This window comes from Dioscorea cayenensis, chromosome 14, assembly GCF_009730915.1.
Source record: "Dioscorea cayenensis subsp. rotundata cultivar TDr96_F1 chromosome 14, TDr96_F1_v2_PseudoChromosome.rev07_lg8_w22 25.fasta, whole genome shotgun sequence".
Lineage (NCBI taxonomy): Eukaryota > Viridiplantae > Streptophyta > Magnoliopsida > Dioscoreales > Dioscoreaceae > Dioscorea > Dioscorea cayenensis.
Genome location: NC_052484.1, coordinates 11,332,236 through 11,350,819, shown reverse-complemented (window position 1 = coordinate 11,350,819; position 18,584 = coordinate 11,332,236). Strand labels below are relative to the sequence as shown.

Sequence of the window (18,584 nt, the reverse complement as noted above, 5' to 3'; positions counted from 1 at the left end):
AGGATCTGAAAAGAATGTATCGTAAGTGCAAATTATACATAGGCCAATAATCGTTTACACATGAAACATATGTAATACACAGGAAAGCATACATGTTACACAAGAAGCATTAATTCTACACATGAAAGTCTAGTAATACACACATGTGTCGAAAACTCTTATCACTATAGAAGATCCACATCGTTGAGAGAAAAAAATTACCTTTCAACACGAGTGTTCAAGTACATGGAGATGGCTGCTTTTTCAAGTTGGTTCAGCCTACGGAAACCTGCATAATTCTTCTTCTTTAGGAGAAAACCTCTGTTTACCTTTTTCTGAACCTCACAGTAGGGTTGAACCTCTGCTAGACCCTCGTATGGTACCAGAGCAGGCGACTCAGATTTTAGTTGCTCTTTCTTCAAACTTGTGAGGCACTCAAGAAGTATGTGAACAGGGCGTAATGCCTCCTCCTTCGCTTCTAATAAGTCAAATGAGCATGATTCTATTTGTATAGCCATTTTCTTTTGTGGGGCCCTCTTCACTAGGTCCTTCTTCTTTAGATGGGCCCTCTTCAGTGGAGCTCTCTTCGATGGTGCTTTTTTTTATGGGGATCTCTTCGGCGGAGCTTTATTTAGTGAGGTTTTCTTCAATGGGGCTTGCTTTGGTAGAATCCCCTTCAGAGAAAGATGAGTAGGACTGGCTTGACTTGCATCTAGCACAGCCATGAGTCGCATTACCAGCCTTGGCGAGGGGTCTCTCCTGATGTTACCAAAATAGGGGTGGGCACTGATGCCTAAGGAATAACAACATCACTTGGAGGGGGAACAGGAGAAGGAAATTTATCCCGAGGGCTTCAGAAGTAGGAATGTCAATATCCAAATGAGATACATTCTCAACTTTTAGCTGAGATACATCCGAGTGTGAAGAAAATTCATCCCGGGGGGCTTCAAAAGCAAGATGTCAACTTATGGTTTAGGTGGGATAGCTAGTGTGGGTGGAACATCAACATCTGAGCCAGATATATCTCCTTCAGTTGCAAGGATTTCATCATTTCCAGTTGTCTACTTATTGTGCTGGCCAAAACGGCCTTTCCAAGGTCACACTGTCCATTTAAACTTTATACGTGAAGTAGGAGAATGACCTGAAGAAGGAGTACGAGAGAGACCCGTTGGAACCCCAGGGGTGTTAGATTCTGGAGTCTATGACACTGAGTTATCCATCTGTCGCCTTGCATCCTTTGCGTCATGCTCGTCTATACGAGCTCGCTGTTCACAAAACTCAACTAGCACTTATTGCAATAACTGGCACATATCATCGTCACCTGTTGGACATCATCTAATCTCTCAACCGACAACTAATAGCGGCTGATTTTCTCAGGGTTGATTGTGGGGGAATGATCTTGACATCACTTTCTCGTCGGCTCAGTGCTTGTTTTTTTCCTAGAGTCGGTAGAAACATTATTTTGTTTCACTGGCCTGTCGAGTCAACCTGGTTATCGGGCCTTTCTTTGTGTCACCCACTTCGGATGATCTCCAAGAGGTTTGCTTCGGATGTTATTGCCTGATACTACCAAGTAATGCATTCGTTTCATCATTATTGGGCACAAGTTCGAAGAATTGCAAAGCAAGCACGCAAAAATTATAAAATCGTTAGCATATCGTACATAGATTCTAAAACATATACATAAAATGGGACCATACACAAGAATTAAGTGTTATACACATGAAACTATTCTAATACACAAAAACAATTTAGCTTACACATAAACGCAATGTGATATTGATAACTGCTTGTGCAATAAGAATACAAAGTGTTCTTTCCTTGTGTTGAGCATTACTTTTCTCAGGTTTTAAAGCTAATATGTGTGTATTTATGTTACTTTAATACAGGTAGGGTTGTCAGACCGAATATGAGAGAAAGAAGCCAATGTGGGTCGTAATACACTAATTTAGAGGAAATCTTGCTAAGTTTCAAATGCGAAGACATAGGTCGGGTTCGAGATGCGGGAATGTGTGTTAACCTCCTCGTATTCGAGTTAGCACAACTATTTGGAGGGGCATAAGGGCAGTCACATTCAAGCATTCCGACTTGTGCATATAGAACAAGATCTCCACCAACATGTTCGTTATTGAAGAAGCAAAGCGATCCACGACGTAAACGTGTGCCCGTTTACGTTACCTCGATGAAAGCATGGATTCGAGAATATTTTGAACTGGTTCTGTAGTAGGGTACTGCAGCAAAAACTGTAGCAAGAATACTGTACCAGCACTGTTTACAGCGACCCGAGAAAACATGAAAACAGAGAATCCACACGGGCGTGTGGAAATTTCACACTCCCGTGTGAAAAATCCACAGGGGCGCTCACACCGGCATGTGGATTCCCGATTCTAGCCCTTTAAAAGCCGATTTCAGCCCCGATTTCAGAATTCTTTTCTCCATCTTTTCCACAACTTGAGAGAGGGCGGCGGCTAGGGTTTTGAGAGGTATTGGCTAGGGCTTTACAGAGGTTCTATGGCTCTGACATCACGAGCCGTTTGGAAGAAGGTTAGTGGGAGAGCTTTCATCAACACTGATCCAGCGAGGTGTATCATAGGCCGGACAAATGGACCCTTGCGACGAGTAAAGGACTCTCCATAAGACTATCGCCACAACTAATGACGGGGTTTTCTATGGATGCTTTGTTTTTACATTCGATTTCATTGATTGTATCTAGCTCCATGGAGAGTTAAACCCCTAGTGGGTACTTGGGTATTTGTGAACCTTATGATGTATTCGTTTCATTGAACCTCTTTATTATGCTTTCAATTAATTGATGTTTATTGTGAATTCCAATCTTGGAGACTTGATTGTATGAATGCTCTCTTAGAGTGACACTAGCGTTGAGAGTTCTTCTTTGCAACTCTTGTGAGTGAGTGCCACACCATGAGAGTTAGACAAAGCTAGATTGGAGAGGGTTGAGAGGGTGAGTCGAGAGATAGCGGAGCGTCCCTTTTCCTCTCCGGTGTGATCTATCCTACCTCCACGTTCCAAGAGTTCTTTGCGGCCATAGTAGAGTGAATAGGCTAAGGGATGACCTTCCGCTGGGCTTAGTTGCGAGTGTAACGAAGTGAAGCGTTGAAGTGATTTTAGCATTTAGGGCTTAATTGTAGCTAGGGATCTCTCACCTGGACCAAAGGGTTAGGTCTATACATAGGAATAGGGTTTATCACTTGGAATTCCTAGAGCTCATTGCAATTCTATACGAGTGCGAGGTTGAGAGATTATTCAATCTTTCCTCCAGGACATGTATAGAGTTAGGCATGGTTGACCTTAGATTTGGGATCATGTAATTAAGGATTTCCACGACTCATTGTTGCATCAATTAGGAAGTATAATAGAGGTTCTTGCACTTGAAATGATTTTTCCTAGGCGGATCAATATCCGGGTACCACATCTTTATCGATTGCCTTACCTTCTCCTTTACTTGTGCCTTCTATCTTGTTGTTTTTATTTTCATTATTTCATATTTTGTCACACTTATCAGAATTCATCTTCCACATTAGTTAAGAAACAACTCAAGTGTCTTTATTCCCTACTCTCTGTGGATACGATACCCACTCATCTGGGATTATTACTTCGACACCCGTGCACTTGCAGTTTACACGCATATTTGGCGCCGTTGCCGGGGAGTAGGCGTTTAGAGATACTTTGCACTTTGTTTTCTTAGCTATTCATTTATTCATTCTATTTCATATTTTGTTATTCTATCATCATTCTGATTTCTTTTTCTTTCTTTTTGGGTGCAGCTCCAGGTTATGACCCCGAGGGAACCCCTCCATACTGATTGAAGGATATCCCGAGCTTGTACGTACACTGAGAAGAAAAGGGAAAGAACCTGTGCAAGAACAGTCTAATCTAGCTGATTTGGAAGTAGAAGAATCTAAAAACATGGTAGAACAGAATGAGCAGCAGCGGACATTATCCGATTATGCCAAACCTTCAGTATTGGGGACATAATCGAGCATTGTGCGTCCCCCGATCACAGCTCAAAACTTTGAGCTGAAGCCGGCATTCATCCACATGTTGCAGCAATCCGCACAGTTCAATAGTTTGGCCGATGAGGATCCAAACAGTCAAATAGAGAACTTTCTGGAGGTGTGTGATATGCTGAAGATAAATGGGGTAACAGATGATGCCATCAAGTTGAGAGCCTTCCCATTTTTCTTGAAAGGGAGAGCGAAGTAGTGGCTACACTCATTACCTAGAGCATCAATTACCACATGGGAGGAGATGGTAGAAGCTTTTCTTGGCCGTTATTTCCCTCCCAAAAAATCTGCAAAGCTTAGGAATAAGATCTCATCCTTTGTACAATTGGAATTGGAGTCTTTATTTGAGACGTGGGAAAGGTTCAAGGAGCTCCTGAGAAAGTGCCCGCAACATGGATTCCCAGAGTGGATGATTGTTCAGACATTTTACAACATTCTGAATATGAGTACAAAGCAACTCTTGGATGTGGCAGCAGGAGGTACCTTAGGTAGCAAGACCCCCGGTGAGGCTCATCAATTAATTGAAGAAATAGATTTAAACAGCTACCAGTGGAATGCTAGGGAGAATAAAAGGTGGCCGGTCTCCATGAGATAGATGCAGTGACTTCGTTGGCGGCTCAAGTGGAATCATTGAGTAAGAAGTTAGATCCTCTAACTTCGAACAGAGTAGCGGCCGTGACTACTTGCACAGGGTGTGGTGGAGGACATGCTCCCTCCAATTGCCCAATATCTATTGGTGATGCATCTTCGGTTGAGAACGTCGATTTTGTGGGTAATGGCATGAGCTATCAAGGAAATCCATACGGCAATACCTACAATCCGGGTTGGAAGAGTCATCTCAATTTCTCTTGGAGCAACCAAGGTCCACAAAAGGATATAGGGCCACCAGGTTTCCAACAATAACAGCAAGCCCCAAACATGGAATACAAAGTTTCAGGTTTGGAGACCCGAATGAACGATTTGGAGAAGGCCTTAACTAGGTTTGTGCAATCGTCAGATACAAGGTTCCAATCAGTTGAGGCTACACTTCGCAACCACACCGCCTCTTTGCATAATGTTGAAAATCAAGTAGGGCAGATTGCGAAGTCCTTATCGGAAAGGCCACAAGGAAGCTTGCCGAGTAACACCGAGACCATCCCTAGAGAGCATGTGAAGGCGATCACTTTGAGAAGTGGTCATGAGGTTGAGGATAAGTTTCCAAGTGAGAAGCCAAATGAACACGCACCCGAGGTTATAGAGGTTGAGAAGGGAGCAATCAAAGAGAAAGAGGTGGCACCCCTACCTTTGAAGCCAAGAATCCCTTATCCCTCTAGATTGAAGAATGACCAAGGGGATAAATAGTACAAGAAGTTCCTGAGTTTGTTCAAACAACTCCACATTAATATTCTTTTTGTTGAGGCATTGGCTCAAATGCCTAAGTATGCAAAATTCTTGAAAGACTTGTTGACAACCAAAAGAAAGTTAGAGGAGAGTGCTTCAGTGATTTTAGATGCATCTTGCTCGGCGGTTTTGCAAAAGAACATACCGAACTAGAAGAAAGACCCAGGAAGCTTCATCATTCCGTGTAATATTGGCAATATAGGTGAAGAAATGGCATTGGCGGACTCAGGGGCCAGTATCAATGTCATTCCATACACCTTCTTTCAAAAGCTAGGCTTGGGCGAGCCTAGGCCTACTCGGATGACTTTGCAATTGCCAAATCGAACGGTGAGACATCCGAGGGGTATCATCGAAGATGTGCTTGTTAAGGTGGACAAGTATATATTTCCTGTAGACTTCGTAGTGCTAGACGTCGATGAGGATACGGATGTACCCTTGATACTTGGGAAGCCGTTTTTGCGGACTTCAAAGGCGTTAATTGACATGGACGGCGGAAAGCTAACTTTGAGAGTTGGAGATGACAAGCTCACATACCGCCTTGCTGAAGCCATGTGGTATTCTCTTGATTTCGATGATACTTTGTATTTTCTAGACGCTACTGATGAGATTGTTGATGAATACATGCAGGAAATGTTCAATCCGGATCCATACGAAGGCTTGTTCGACCAAGAGGAGGACAATGAAGAAGTAATGATGCTTGGGTCGACGGAAGAAGTACCATCTACCTCAGGGATCTTGAATAAGGTGCTCCAGAAATTGAAGAGGGCTAGGAGACGCCACCGGAAACGCTCCAAGGCTGTTGGAGACGTGCATGTACCGAACAAACTGGGTGAATCATTGCTAGCCGGTCCCAAGCCCGATAATTCACCCTCTACCCTCAAGAGATTTTGCTCATCATGTTTCCAAACCATGGGTAAGAGTGCAACTTTCATCTATGAGCCCCCGTGAGGCAAGACAAGGTACGTGAAGCTAAGTGACGTTTTGTATTGCTTGAATAAATTGTTGCTTGAATAAATTGTTGAGTGTTGCTTGAATAAATTGTTGAGTGTTGCTTGAATAAATTGTTGCGTGTTGGTGTCTTGATGTTTTGTATTTCTGCTATGATTTTATCGTGGGTTTTCAAGTTCATCGTGTGTTTTCATGTGAATTTGGCGAAGTTTTGGTCGTTTGAGCTATTTCTCATGTTTTTCACTGACATAAATTGCATATTGGGGTAGGCTCTAAGTGTGTAAACATGTTCAGACATTTTCTGCAGAGCCTGCAGAATTTTATAAGGCATCCAGAGAAAACACACGGGCATGTGGAATTAACATACGCCCGTGGTTTTGTATTGCGAGCTTATCCAGAAAAGGCACAGGGGCGTGGACTCGCCCCTGTGAATGACCATGTAATTCTCGCACGCCCGTGGGTAATTTCTGCATGGGCGTGTGAATTCCTGCAGAGATTGGCAGATTTTCTTGAAAGCACACAGGGCGTGGACTCGCCCCTGTGGGTGACCTTCTGAAACTCGCACGGGCGTGGTTAATTTCAGCACGCCCGTGTGAATCTCTGCAGAGGAGCTCTCTCCATCCTGAGAAGACACAGGGGCGTGCGGCAACTCTTGTGATTTGGGCTTGTGAATGCCCACTCCCGTGCGGAATTTCCACACGAGCGTGTGAAACACTTAGCAATTTTTCTCGGATGTCCAGAGCAACCACAGGGGCGTGCAGCTGCCCCTGCGGATCGGGCGTACGGGCGTGGGTATTTCTCACACGGCCATGTATTTGCATTTAGAGGCAGTGAGTGTTTTCCTGAGAGCACGCAGGGGCGTGCATATGCCACTATGAAGCTTTCCTGTGGAGGCGCACGGGCGTGGGTAATTTCCGCACGCCAGTGTGGATGCGCAGAATTCCAAGAGACGCGAGTTTTTCTTTAAAATCTTTGTGGATCCTCTTCTTCTTCATCTCCAATCACTCGAAAACTACTCCTGATCAACTTCACGGCCCTTCACCGTTGTTTTGGAGGATTTTTCTTCACATTTTGTCGCTATTTTCAAAGTATTATCATCGATTCCATCGGTAACCATTTTTATCCTCTTTTCTTCCCAAATCCTGGGTTTTTATTGGATTAAAGATCTTGAGTTGTGCCAATTTTCATAATATAATGTCTTGTGCATGTTTAGGAAGCCCTTAGGGCGGTTTTAAGTTGAATTTTTGGAGAATTGGTGCACAACCATGAGGTTTTCACACCCCGCAGATCCACACGGGCGTGGGTAATTTCCACAGGCCAGTGTGGAATTCTGCAGTATGTTGTTTCTTAGTTTATTTGATCATTTCTTCCTCATTAATAGCAGGAATGGCACCTCACTCGAGGAGGCAAGAAGGGAAGCACCCTAGAGAACCTTCACCGCAGTTGGCACATATTGAGTTCTCGAATCCCGAGCATCGGGCTCATTTCGAACAGTTATCGGGACTTAGGTTTGGTCAATTCTGGTTCATGGACTTGAGCATGCTGTTTGGGGTCCAGCGGGGTGATGAGTTAGTCAGAGAACTTGACACGCTGACGGCCGTAGGAAGCCGGCGAAGATTATTGTCTATACGGGAGCCAGTTTTCCGGCCACTGACACTGGAGATGCTGGCATCTTTTGAGTTTGCACAGTAGTATGGGAGTTTTGACATCACTGATGGCATACAGTTTAGAGGGTTTAGACGTCAATTTGCCATGAGTGTCACGGAATTTTGGGTTCGCATGGGCTTGTACGACGAGACATACACAAAAACCAAGGAGTATAGTCACTTGCCAACAGATTACCTTGGCACCTTGAACCCACAACAGGCTTAAATTTTAGTCCCTCTCCGCTTGGACTTGATACTCTCAAGATGATGGGAGTGGTGCACAAATTTGGGCCTAGAGCTTACATTTTAGCCACTTCCATAACTGAGAGCGCCGGGGGCGGCAGGGATGCAGCGGAGGGTTCCGCACCGACAGCGACCGAGACCTCAGGATGCCCAGGTACCCTTTCAGGAGCCTATGATCATATAGATAGGCTTAAGAGCACTGTGAGTGTATTGTGGTCTGAGATCATCGAGATGCGATCGATACAGTCAGCACAGTATGTCGATATGATGGCTCATTTCGACTTCTTACGACAGCTATTGAGAAGCAGACCCCCAGCCCCTCCAGCATCTCCTTCACCACCTCCACCAGCACCCCGTGATCTAGCACCAGCACCAGCAGAAGATCCAGAGCGTGGCATCGACACTTGATTTTATTTTCCTCGTCTTTTGTTTTTGCATTTTATTTTGGACTTGTTTACTCAGAAAGGACTTTCCTTCTAAGTTTATTTTGTATCTCGAGTGGTATTCATTGTCTTATCTTTTATATACTCGAGTTGTATTTGTTTTTATTGAGCTTCACTGAACCCCCTCATGTATGCGTGCAGATGGTCTTGTAATCATGGGAATTGAGACTTTGTCATGGGCACAGCCAAGGTGTTTCGGCACTTGGCCGTGTGAGCTTCACAACCCGTTGGAACAACACTCCCAAGGACTTAACTCCATCAAATGCAACACTAGGAGTCAGGGGAGTATTGTTTTGATTGCTTCTCCCACATCTGAATTTAATTGATTTACATTATGAATGAGCTTGCATGTGTACATTGGGGACATAGTGTTGGGGGGCGGGGGGGAGTTTCATAGTGCACGCATCTCTTTTATACTAGTTTCGATTAATATACATGCTCACATAGGAAATGGCGGTTCACCTTAGTTGCATTGATTATATTCTTGAGTTTAGGAGAATTTTTAATATTGAAAGTTTTCATGCTCTAGTTTTTGCTTGAATTTATAGGAATTTTTGCCCGATTGACACTTGTTGCACTACTCACTCTTTGAACTCTTTTGGAAACTCATGTTTGATGTATAAGGGACTATTTATAGTTGTTTCTTGTGTTAATTCTGAAAAAAAAAATGGAAAAATGAAAAGAAAGAACAAAATAGTTTTGTTGTTTAGTTGTGCTTTTTGGGTGGAAAGAGCTACCACCTATGATGTATGAAGCTACTCTCATAAGTCAGATACTAGTTATGCCCTAATGATAGAAAGAGCTATCTCATGGGATGTGTGAAAGCTACCACCCCGGTAGAAAGAGCGACCATCTTGAAAGTGTGAAAGCCACCTTAGCGGCCGCTTTGGAAAGGGCTACCTTAGAGGATGTGTGAAGCTACTACCCTTTTTGAATTTGTCACCTTTTGTAGATAAATAAGTCCCTTGTACGTAGAACTTTGAGGAGTATACTTTGGGTTGACTTGAGTGAGTTCACACACTTACACGATTTCGGGTTGTCGCCCTTTTTTATTCAAGTTTTTAGCTAGAGCATTGATTTTTTCGTATTTAGTGTTAAAATTTCCCTTACTTGTAGAATGCTCTCTTTGTATGCTTTGGTGAACCTAAGGCCAAGCACTTCCAATATTTCCTTCATCTATGCTTTAATGTTTTAATTTTTGCTTGAGGACAAGAAAAAGCTTAAGTGTAGGGGAGTTTGATAAGTGCTTGTGCGATAAGAATAAGAAGTGTTCTTTCCTTGTGTTGAGCATTACTTTTCTCGGATTTTAACGCTAATATGTGTGTATTTATGTTACTTTCATGCAGGTAGTGTGGTCAGACCGAATATGAGAAAAAGAAGCCAATGTGGGTCGTAATGCACTAATTTGGAGAAAATCTTGCTAAGGTTCAAACGCGAAGACATAGGTCGGGCTCGAGATGTGGGAATGTGTGCCAACCTCCTCGTATTCGAGTTAGCACAACTATTTGGAGGCGCATAAGGGCAGTCACATTCAAGCATTTTGACTTGTGCATATAGAACAAGATCTCCACCAACATGTCCGTTATTGAAGAAGCAAAGCGATCCACGACGTAAACATGTGCCCGTTTGTGTTACCTCGATGAAAGAATGGATTTGGGAGTATTTCGGGCTGGTACTTGACAAGATCCCCTTGCGTATATCCCGCAAGTGCACAGGTTTGTCGAAGTAATAATACAAGGTGAACTGGTATCGAATCCACAGGAAGTAGGGAATAAAAATACTTAATTCGGTTCTTAGCTATGTAAAAGATCAATGATGATGAGTGTGATAATGATTCAATTCTCAACAATAAAAGCAACAAGTAAGAGAGCAAAAGTAAAGAAGGGGATAAGGCAATCGATAAAGATGGGGTACCCGGATAATGCTCCGCCTAGGATAATTGTTTCAAGTGCAAGAACCCTCTATTATGATTCCTAATCAATGCAATGGTGAGTCATGGAAATTCTTAATTACATAGTCCCAAATCTAAGGTCAACTATGCCTAACTCTATACATGTCCCGGAGGAGAAATCGAACAATTTCAACACCTCGCACTCACATAGAGTTGCAATGAGCTCCAGGGATTCTAAGTGATAAATCTCTTCCTTAATATAGGCCGAACCCTTTGGTCCAGGTGGAAGGTCCCTAACCACAATTGAGCCTTAGATACTAAGATCACCTCAACGCTTCACTCCGTTGCACGCGCAACTAAGCCCCAGCGGAAGTTCATCCCTTAGACCATTCACTCTATTATGGCCGCAAAGAACTCGAGGAACAGAGGTAGAATTTATCACGCTGGAGGGGAAAGGGGACGCTCCTGTACCTCTCGACTCATCCTCTCAACCCTCTCCAACCTAGCTTTGTCTAACGCTCGTGGTGTGTCACTCACTCACAAGGTTACCAACAAGAACTCTCAATCCTAGTGTCACTCTAGGGGAAATGTTCATACAATCAAGCATTCAAGGTTGGAACTCACAATAAACATCAATTTATTGAAAGCATAATAAAGAGGTTCAAAGAAACAAATACATCCTAGGGTTCACAATACCCGAGTACCCACTAGTGGTTTAGCTCTTCATGGAGCTAAGTACAATCAAAGAAATAGAATGTAAAAGCAATGAATCCATAAAGAAACCCCCTCGATGGTCGTGTCGATGGTCTGGTGGAAAGTCCTCTACTCGTCATCCAAGGATTCCTTCGTCCGGTATAGGATACGCCTCGACGGAAGCTCCCCTACCAACCTTCTTCCTAAGGAATGACGATGTCGGAGCCATAGAACCTCTCCAAAACCTTGGCCAATACCCCTCGAAACCCTAGCCAAAGCCCTCTCTCAAGTTGGGGAAAAGATGGAGAAAAGAATGCTGAAATCGGGGCTGAATCGGCTTTAAATAAGGCTGGAATCGGGCGACTACACGGGCCTGTAGATTTTTCACACACCCATGTGGAATTTCCACACGCCCGTGTGGATTCTCTACTTCTCTGGTTTCTCGGCCGGCTGTGAACAGTGATGCTACAGTATATGCTGCAATGTTGCTGCAGTACTCTCCTACAGTATTCGACCTGAATAGCTTCCCAATTCCATACTTTCATCGGGGTAATGCAAACAGGCACACATTCACGTCGTGGATCACTTGCTTCTTCAATGGTGTACATGTTGGTGGAGCTCTTGTTCTATGTGCATAAGTCGGAATGCTCAAGTGTGACTGCTTTTGTGCCCCTCCAAATGGATGTGCCCACTCGAATACGAGGAGGTTGGCACACACTCTAGCATCTCACACCTGACCTATGTCTTCGCGTTTGAACCTTAGCAAGATTTCCTCCAAAATTGGTGCATTATGATCCACATTAACCTATTTCCTTCACACTCGGCCTCACAACCATACCTGCATAAAAATAACATAAAAACACACATATTAGTGTAAAAACCCAAGAAAAGTAATGCTCAACAAAAGGAAAGAATGCTTCGCATTCTTATCACACAAGCACTTATCAATATCACACAAGCACTTATCAGTACTGTAGTAGGTACTGTAGTAGAAACTGTAGCAAGAATACTGTACCAGCATTATTCATGGACGGTCGAGAAAATAGGAAAACAGAGAATCCATATGGGCATGTGGAAATTCCACACACCCGTGTGAAAAATCCACAGGGGCGCTCACACTGGCGTGTGGATTGCCGATTCCAGCCCTTTAAAAGCCGATTTCAGCCATGATTTCAGGATTCTTTTCTCCATCTTTTCCCAAACTTGAGAGAGGGCGGCGGTTAGGGTTTTGAGAGGTATTGGCTAGGGCTTTGGAGGGGTTCTATGGCTCCGACATCGTGCGCCGTTTGGAAGAAGGTTAGTGGGAGAGCTTTCGTCGGCACCGATCCGGTGAGGTGTATCCTAGGCCGGACAAAGGGACCCTTGCGACGAGTAGAGGACTCTCCACAAGACCATCGCCATGACTAACGAGGGGGTTTTCTATGGATGCTTTGTTTTTACATTCAATTTCATTGATTGTATCAAGCTCCATGGATAGCTAAACCCCTAGTGGGTACTTGGGGATTTGTGAACCTATGATGTATTCGTTTCATTGAACATCTTTATTATGCTTTCAATTAATTGATGTTTATTGTGAGTTCCAATCTTGGAGACTTGATTGTATGAATGCTCTCCTAGAGTGACACTAGGGTTGAGAGTTCTTCTTGGCAACTCTTGTGAGTGAGTGACACACCATAAGAGTTAGAAAAAGCTAGATTGGAGAGGGTTGAGAGGTCAGTCGAGAGATAGCGGAGCGTCCCTTTTCCCCTCCGGTGTGATCTATCCTACCTCCACGTTCCAAGAGTTCTTTGCGGCCATAGTAGAGTGAATATGCTAAGGGATGACCTTCCGCTGGGCTTAGTTGCGAGTGTAACGAAGTGAAGCGTTGAAGTGATTTTAGCATTTAGGGCTTAATTGTAGCTAGGGATCTTTCACCTGGACCAAAGGGTTAGGTCTATACATAGGAATAGGGTTTATCACTTGGAATCCCTAGAGCTCATTGCAATTCTATGCGAGTGCGAGGTTAAGAGATTATTCAATCTTTCCTCCGGGACATGTATAGAGTTAGGCATGGTTGATCTTAGATTTGGGATCATGTAATTAAGGATTTCCACGACTCATTGTTGCATCAATTAGGAAGTATAATAGAGGGTTCTTGCACTTGAAACGATTGTCCTAGGCGGATCAATATCCGGGTACCCCATCTTTATCGATTGCCTTACCTTCTCCTTTACTTGTGCCTTCTATCTTGTTGTTTTTATTTTCATTATTTCATATTTTGTCACACTTATCACTATTTATTTTCCACATTAGTTAAGAAACAACTCAAGTGTTTTTATTCCTTACTCTCTGTGGATACGATACCCACTCATCTGGGATTATTACTTCGAAACCCGTGCACTTGTGGTTTACACGCATATACGAACGTGTCAGATACACATAAAATGATAATAATACATAAGAAGCACTCATTACACAAAATTAGCAAGCATTTCACACAAAAGTATAACAAAGTTACTTATTTCCTTTTGAGTCATTTCAATAGCGAGCTGATGGATGCCCCCTTTATGAAACTCTTCTCTCTGTAACACAATATGCGCGGTGTCCATCCTAGGTGCAATTTTTTCACACTTCCAGTTACCTCGTAGGACCAGATGATTAGGGTAATGGAGCACCCTTTTAAATAGCCTGTTGTGGTGTACTTTCCTTTATATTGAAGCTACACAAGACCGACCGTCAAAGGGACATTGCCATCAACCACATGTGAGTAGCATGCTCCTAGGCATAACAACCGAGCGAGACCAAATTGTCAGCTTACCTTACCATGAATATTGACGCATTCAGAGATGTATTTGGGAAAAAGATGGTTTTCATGAAGTACACCACGAGGAGGTTTACAAATGTCTCTTCCTCACTATTTTTACTGCGTACGAGCCTCAATAAGTTGTCCTTAATTGCATCAAAGTGCTAGGTATGCATTTAATAGAGAAAAGCCTATTCAAATATGGATTGGGTCATCTCATGCTTGAAGGATATGATATCTTCATCACAGCGGAGGCCTACAATGACTGTGATATCTTCTGCCCTGAATGGCAGCATGCTTTCTCCTATCTTAGATCGCTAGTTGCAGTCATCATAAACCTCCAGCAACACGTCAAGAACTCCTCTCTCTTGTATCATGGGTGCCACATCAATAAAATGGGCAAAAGGTGTCCCGCGAAGGATCTCCCAGTGTCGCCTGTTCATTTTCTTCTTAAACTCCGAGATTGTTTCCAAAAAGGGGCTAGATAACACCTTGCATTTACTAGAGTGGTTGCCATCTTCTACACAGGAAGATATACAGCAAGCAACTAATTATATACAGAAAATGAACTAAATGAAAAAAAAAGTGCCAACTATACAACGCAGAATGTTGAATTCTACACAAGAACTAACAAATTCTACACAGAAAAAACACAACCTGATTGCAAAAATTAAATCTCTCACCTACACAACATCAAATGATCTCTTAATGCCTGAACAGCAGCCCAGGCTCGTATTCTCACCTTTCATCTTGGTTTTTCAAACTAAAGCCCTTGAATGAGAAACAAAATCTCTAGAGCACTCGAAGCAGGTGTTTCGTGAGGAAGATGAGTAATGGAAAGGGGATCTCCATAGGCTTCAACGAAATAAAAGGAAGATAAAATGGTGTTGCGTCGGTGAGGGTTTTCGGCTCGCATCAGAATGTTTCGGGCCAAGAAACTGTCCAACCGCTCGTAACCGATTCCCAATGGGTTTTGTAGGGTATTATTGTCATTTCTCTCGATTGGAATTGTGTTTAAAGGATTAGGGGTAGTCTGGTAAATTCCCCCGCCAGATAACTATGTTAAAGCCTTTGTTTGAAGCATCTAGACTGAAAAGTCAAGAAACATAAAAGGAGGGACCTTTTAGGGAAACTAAAACTTTAAGGGATTTATTGGGATTATGCAAACTGTAGAGTGATTATTAGTTACTTTCCAGTCGATTGATTTAACTTGAGTATTGCTTTGAATTCTATATATTTTAATTGGTTATTCTCATAAATTGATTATTTTTATAAATATTAAATTCAGTGTCTTTTAATTAATTTTCTTGAATTCTGTGTATTTAAATTCCTCCATTCACTTGACTAATTTATTGTTGTATTTAATTTCTATTTGTGTAATTAATTTTCTTGTAAATATCTTCAATTATTTGGTGTATTTACCCATCAAATTTCAAAATGTGTGATTAATTTTCTTGTAAATCTCTTTATTCACTTGACACATTAGTTGCCCTTCACCCTCGATTAACACAGTACTACACCATGCCGAACACACAATTGTATACTTTCAATAGGTTTACAAAATTTGACAATAAGTTTAACTTTATGAGGTGGAAAAGTCAAATAAAATTCTGGCTCTTTATTTTAGGACTGCACACAGCCCTTGCTCTAAACCTAGACTCTAATTCTTCTGATCCTTGTCCAGATGGACCACTTTAATTATCCATATTAACTATAGATCAATCCTCTAATTCTTGAACCTCTAGCAAACATTCTCAAGAGATTGATTTTCATTTTTTTGATAGAATCCTTAGTATTCAATCTAATCATCTCTATGATAAATACTTCAATTTTAAAATTGCTAAGGATATTTAGCTTCCCTTAAAGGATTATGGTCCTCATAATGCTACTAGAATTAGCCATCTTAGTGTAGAGTTTAAGAACTATAAGATGGTAGATCGCGTGAACATAGGAGAGCAAATTCACACCTTACATGATTCCCTTAGTGCAAAAGAGAAGTATGACACATTAATTTACAATGAGAACCACATTATATCTATTCTCTTGAACAAGCTCCCATCATTGTGGTCAAGTTTTGCTAATGGTCTTCGAAACAAGATTGATTCTTTGAATCTTAGGGGAGTATACACACCATTAGGAATGAAGAATTAAACCGAATTTTCACTAAGAGTGTTGATCCTCGTAAGGGTCAAATTTACTTAGTTTAAAATGGCAATAACTCTGAGAGTTCACACTCTTCTCCCATAGGTTGTCCGTTTTCCTCTAAAAGAAAATATTTTAAGGCTAAAAGTAAACCTTTCCACTCATGTTTTCAAAACCATCAATACTCTGAATCATCTAACTCTAAGCATTGTTTTGTTGTGGTAGGATCAACCATGTTGCTCGACATTGTTTCTTCAGAAGACTGAACCTACCAAGAAAAATTTTGGTTCACCCAAACCACAAGTAAATGTGATTAAGATAAGTGAAACCTTTTCTGACACTCACATTAGGTCAATTTCCTTTGTTCCTTTAGTTAATTAGACTTATCAAAACTTAGAGTGGTTTTTTATTCTAGTGCTAATGTCCACATTTGTGTTGACCATTTCTAGTTCTCCACTTACCATGTCTCAAGTGGAGGATATGTGACTCTAGGAAATGGATCAATAGCACAAGTGCTAGGGGAAGGACGAATTGATTTGAAGATGACTTATGGAAAGTCCTCACCTTGTTAGACATTTAGTATGTACCCGACAATAGGAAAAATCTAATTAGTAGTTCTCTTCTTATTTAGTCTAGTTATAGAGTTGTATTAGTGTCAAATTATCTTGTAATCTCCAAGGGATATTTTCTTGTAGTTAAAGTTTTTGTATATGGTGGTTTATTTAGACTTAATGTTAGTAAACCTTCTGATTTATCTCTCAATGAAATTTCCAATTATTTCATTTCATCATTTGTTGTCTTGAATGCCAAATTTTGTGATATTTGGCATGTAAGATTGGGTCATGTGAATTTTGGAAATATTAGAAGGTTAATGAACCTTGACTTGATTCCTAAATCCAAAATTGATCGAAGTTTTGAACGTCAAATTTGTGTTCAAGCTAAACTACCCAAGAAACCTTTACAACACATCAATCAAATTTCTTATCTACTTGATCTGATTCATAGTCATATTTATGATTCTTGTATATATCCTACTAGAGCCAAGAACCGATACTTCATTACTTTCAATGATGATCATTCCAGATTTTGTTAAACCTACTTATCAAATGTAAAGATGAAGCTTTTAACAAGCTTATGATTTTTAAAGACAAAGTTAAAAACCCAGTAGGAAAAACTATTAATACTCTTACATCCAATATAAGTGGAGAGTACACTGCAAATGTCATGTCTTTGTTTTGTGAACAAAATGGCATTGCTCATGAGTTTACGGCTCCTTATATACCTGAGTCAAATGAGGTTGATGAAAGGAACAACAATGGCACCTGAATGGACTTGGTAAATTCCATAGATAGGTTCCAAAACACTTGGCACTTTGTTTGTAGAGTATGCTTTAGATAGAAATATTGGGAGATTTTTAGTTATTAACTCAAAGGTGAATGAGATAGCTGGGAACACCATCATTAAAGTTAGAGATGCATTTTACCTTAAGAACATCTTCCTTTGAAGTCAGTTGGTTCTTCCAACCCTTTTGAACCTCGAACCTCTAACTCTTATTCTAGATTAGTTCCTATTCTTGTAGACGAACCTAGAAGAAGCAAGAGGAAAAGAGTTGAAAATAGCATGATGACTTTTTTACCTTTATGGTTGAGGATATTTATACCACTTAGTTGGGAAATATTGTTTCTGTAGACTTTGTTTTCAAAAAAGAAGCCATAGATGATGAGTATAACTACCTGAATCCCTACTCCCCTCCCTCCTGGGAATAAACTATTAGGCTATTAAGGGGTCTTCAAGAAGAAACTGAGACCTAATGGATCTATTGAGAAATTCAAGGCCAAGTTAGTTGCAAAAGCATTTAAACGAAAGAAGGGTTTAGACAACTTTGACACCTCTCACCTATTGCTCGCACCGCTATCCCTAGGATATTCATAGTTATTACCTCTGCCTTTAGTCTTGAAATCTATCAGATGATTGTACATATTGCTTTCCTAAATGGTGATTTAGAGAAATAAATTTACATGGAGTAAACTGAAGCCATTGTTGTCCTTGGAGAAGAGCATAAGGTTTGTAAACTTGTAAAGCCTCTTTATGGAGTTAAGTAACCTCCTAAGTAGTGGCATGCTAACTTTGACTCTACAATCATCTCTCATGGTTTCATCATAAACAACTATGACTAGTGTGTTTACAATAAAATGGTAGGTGGTAAACTTGTAAAATCTTTTTATGGAGTTAAGTAAGCTCCTAAGCAGTGGTATGTTAAGTATGCTCCTTCAATCATCTCTTATGGTTTTGTTATGAATAACTATGGCAAGTGTGTTTACACTAAAGTAGCAGGTAGTAAGTGTATTATTGTATTTTTTTATATTGATGTCTTTTTTTATTTTTGTCCAAACCTGGATCTTATGAATGGTG

General features: G+C 41.3%; 1 non-coding gene across 1 annotated transcript; it reads right to left on the bottom strand.

Moving 5' to 3' along the window:
- Positions 1–4,296: 4,296 nt before the first annotated feature.
- LOC120276594 lies at positions 4,297–4,403 on the bottom strand. Its single transcript, XR_005541309.1, has one exon. It is a non-coding gene; the product is annotated as a small nucleolar RNA R71 (small nucleolar RNA).
- Positions 4,404–18,584: the final 14,181 nt, after the last annotated feature.